This window comes from Lactuca sativa, chromosome 3 (genome assembly GCF_002870075.4).
Source record: "Lactuca sativa cultivar Salinas chromosome 3, Lsat_Salinas_v11, whole genome shotgun sequence".
NCBI classification, from domain to species: Eukaryota; Viridiplantae; Streptophyta; class Magnoliopsida; order Asterales; family Asteraceae; genus Lactuca; species Lactuca sativa.
In genome coordinates, this window is record NC_056625.2 from 185,123,626 (window position 1) to 185,127,348 (window position 3,723).

Consider the following 3,723-nt stretch of genomic DNA (forward strand, 5'->3'; position numbering starts at 1 on the left):
TACGATAACAGTCCGTTCAATTCCAGTCACTTACTGCAGGTGAGTTCATACCCCTTAACTAATGTTTTAAACTATTTTAAATGTTTTATGGGGGGGATACAAGTAGAATCATGCTACTTATTATATCAATCACATGTGATTAATATATAAGCATTCAAAAGATTTGGCTACTCATTAGCCGTTTTATCAAACGGTTTCCTTCAAATGATTTTTATAAACATTTTATATGTTTTAAACTACTTATTACACTGTACATCTTACTCTGTACATTACCCTTCAAACTTATTTATAACTGTGTTTCAAACAAATGTTTCCTTATACTTAAACTGTTTTATCGAACTTATGCCTTCAAATTGTTTTATAGATTGACATCAAGTCAATCTTTTCTTAAAATAATATTTAAGTTTCAAATGTCTTACAAAACTTAGTTATTCTTTTATATTATTATAAATTGCATGCCTCTATATGTATAGTTATATAAGAAATATTTAAAAGACTTATGAAGGCTATCCACCCTATTTCCTTTTCACGCTTGAGATGTGGTCTGGTGGGATATCGGGTACTCGTCCGAAGGTCGTTTAAATATTAGTTATATATCATGTGTACATATATAGTCATAAAAGGTCCATCCAGTTCATCCCATGCCCTTGGGTAGCAAGGGTATACATCCATGACCATATGTACCAGATAGATTACTAGTAAACTACCATACGGGTAGCTTAGGAAGATACTAGAACAATTACTAGAACGCGATATCATACAATGAGTCAGTTCATTCATGAGTCAATACTTTCTAGAATAGTTCATTACATTACATATACAACTATACTAGGACGAGAACATATACAACAATACTAGAACGATTACATTACTATACTTGCTAGGTAGAGAGCACGTACATTACAGCTAGAACAGTTCATTACATTACATATACTAGAATACGTTAATTACTGTGATTTAAATTAGAGCATGACTTAAATGATATGGCCCGAGTTGTATCCAGAGTCTCTTGAAGGGAGAGCGTGAGTTTGCGTATAGATTCTATAATGGATTGACTATCCTACACCTTGCTGCTAGCTACAGCGGGACCTGCAGGTCTGCGGGTGCCAAACGTCATACATTAATTTCGACCATTCTTATGTCGATGTAACCAGTCTATAGTATGAGTTTGTGTATAGATCTATACTGGATTGACTATCCTACACCTTACTGCTAGCTACAGTGGGATCTGCAGATCTGCGGGTGCCAAATGTCATTCCTTATTACGACCATTCTTATGTCGTTGTTACCATTCGATAGTATGGTACAATTTATCACATAATACCTTAGCCTAAAATCCAGTTTAAGGTAGTTAGTACGGTAGTAGTCCTTTTAGAGCTACGTTTTAGTACTACATTAATTTTCCCCATTACATATTTTTAGTGATAACCTCACTTAAACATAAATGTACAAACTATATTTTGTTAATAATAGTTACACTTGGGAAAATTACACACTCTTACAAGAAACGACCATTCAGAACAGTTACGTCTTGGTAGAAGACACCTTCATATACTAGAAGGAATCATAGGGATTCTAGGGTTTTTCAAACACTTACAGTTCATATACACTTTCAATACTTACAATACATAGACTTACAAATTCTTACATACAAATTAAGACACTAAATACTTATGATCTCACCAGCTTCAAAGTTGATACTCGCTTTCAAAATTACTTGTATCCTCAGGTCATCATAGACAGGTACCGATGCAAGGAGAAAGGAAGATGGAGCTTATTCAAGACTTATCTTTCATTTTGATTTATGCTTTAGTGTTTATCAAAATTTAACAGAACACATTTGTATAATAATTATATTATTAATGCAATGGATGATGTTGTTGCATTTTTACTACTTTACATTGTTGTTGATAGTATACATGACGTCCTCCGCCCCAGAACGTTTCCGCCGTTCTTGGTTTTGGGGTGTGACAGATTGGTATTAGAGCATTGTGTATAGTGAATTAAGTATATCAACCCATAAAAGATATACTAACTATAAATACATAAGGGATTAAAAATACTCTGACCAAGAGTTTATACTTTAAATAGTAAAATATTTAAGTAAGTATACGTGTTGCATTCATACTAAAATCAGTGTCACTAGGACAGTACAAAAAAATTACGATTGTTGGACAACACAAGTGGGCTTAGAGACATATGGTCAAAACTGGAAAGATATAGCTTGATCGCCTATATTATCCGAGGGTTGACTAGCATGTGCCTAAGTTTAATTGTGTGGTTGCAACAATGCTAAAATCTTACCAACCCTACCACAATGAGAGCAATAGAACATAACATTAAAATTAAAATACTATAGGAGTATTTGTTGTTACTATAATTACTTTATACTTGAGAATTAAAATGGGATCTTCATTAATAAGTTGATAGTTGCTAAGTGGATACACTAAAGCTATATGTAATTGGGATGTTATAGACTTAGAATTTGTGGAAATTTTGCCTTACCCCTATTCTGTGTGAATTTGGAATTAAGGTCACTTATTCGAAGGTCTATCCTATTTAGATTACACATAGCTGGTATGCACTTCACAAATAGCGATGTAACTAATGAAGGTTTTCTAAATAATTATCTAGATAGTTCGTCTAATAATTATTCTCTTACCCTAAATTCTCGCATAGAAAACATAGCTGGACTCCATCCCCTCGGCAACCAGTATCTTCCGAACAAAGTCATAGCCGGTTGGTTTGGAGAAGAACCAGAGAATGATCATCCTATCCCCTTGAATGATCACCATGCTGAAGACCTTTCGTATGATGCTAACTCCAAACCAGAGGTTGAGAACCTACCCCGAGCAGCTCCTTTTCCAAATTCCTAACCCTCGTCCGGCTTTTCATGGCCCGACCCCCTGAGTGAGTGGAATGCTTGGAAACATGGAGCCAAGGACAAGATCAGTCTATGCCATTTGATGGCGACCGAAGCTTTTACGACTTGAGCAATGGGGGGCTCAGCAGATTGAGTCTTGCCAAATCTTGGTCCGCAGAGTGACCCGAAATGAGATTCAAGGCAGTACAGCCCTACATCAGATTACAGAAATAGTCTCCTATGATAGAATGCATACCCTCCACACCATTAATATAGAAGATGCTCACGAGAGATCTGAGAGAAACCATGAAACCCTGCTGCAAGCACTGGCTGAATCACGAGCCGAAGTCATAGAACTCCGAGTACGCCAGATGGTGTGCGAAAGACACCTACTTGACATGGAACGTCAATTGGCTGAACTAAGAGTTCACTAGAGGGATGACCGTCGCCAGTAGTAGACGCTTTACTTTATTTCCTTATAAATAGAAATCGTAGTTTTTTCTGTCTATGTCTGATGTGGCATTTTCTATGATATTATCTTATACCGTAAGTACTTTAGTTATGTGTTTATGCTGTCAGGAACTATCTTCAGTAGATATGATGTAAGACCTTTACAAGGTCATTATCCAGAATCTTTACGTCTTGAATATCCAAGATATTGACAGCCGGCTAACTTCTGTGTTATTCTTCATTCAAGTACTTTCATCATACTTTCATTGGAGTCTATCTGAATCATGCTTTAGTCAAGTCATTTGACTATAGTAATTTAGCTCCGGAGACATTTCCAAGTCTCTTACAGTGGTTAGATCTTGTTATTCACTAACCCACGATACCCCGGCTTGAACAACCAATGTCTTGAG